Below are 783 nucleotides of genomic sequence, written 5' to 3'. Positions count from 1 at the left end.
CTGTACCCTTTGATTTCTCTGAATCTGTGATCTCTGAGCCCCCTGCCTACAATATTTTGTAGTAACAATGTGTTACTACATGGGGAGTTCTGAGGATGAAATGTCATAATGCATCTAAGATGCTAGAATTTGCTGTTCAATAAATGTTAGCTTCTCTCCTTGTATTTGTGACAAATATTTTCCTTGGTAGCGTTCTTTCTTAGCATACATCTTTTAAATTTTTAAAAATAACTTTCAATTTCCAATCTTTAACCTTACCAAGACAGTAGCTTAATGGTTGAGATCATAGGTCTGGTAATCAGAAAAGCTGGTTTCTCCAGTCTGGACTCTGCCACCACACGTGGAGACTTTTCCGCATCTCCCTAACTCGGTTTACTTCTCTGTGACACAGCCAAGTTCTCCCGCCATGGCAGGAGATGCGTATTTGGGGACTGCCTCCAAGATTTACTGCACATCTGGCCAGTATATTTGGCAGAGTCTATTTTGGAGAAAAATGGAGGAGTGGATACTCTTGATAGTTGCTGGATGTAGTTTAATTACAGACACAGTGGATAAAAGTCTGTGATGCCACACAGGATGAAAAATATAAAGGCACAAACGTCATTCCGCAAAGTTTCACAACAGTACCACCTAGTGGCAAGCATGAAAAATCACATTTGCAATGCCACCCACAGCTGATGGATCGCAAAACTGATAAACCTGGGAATCTAGCGTAGAAAAAAGTGAAAACTGAAATCATATAATCTCCTTTATTATTAGAAATTATACCTCCTATTCTGTTTC

The sequence above is a fragment of the Phocoena sinus genome, chromosome 4 (assembly GCF_008692025.1).
Source record: "Phocoena sinus isolate mPhoSin1 chromosome 4, mPhoSin1.pri, whole genome shotgun sequence".
NCBI classification, from domain to species: Eukaryota; Metazoa; Chordata; class Mammalia; order Artiodactyla; family Phocoenidae; genus Phocoena; species Phocoena sinus.
The sequence above is the reverse complement of the archived record's forward strand: the minus strand, read 5'-3'. Positions refer to the sequence as shown.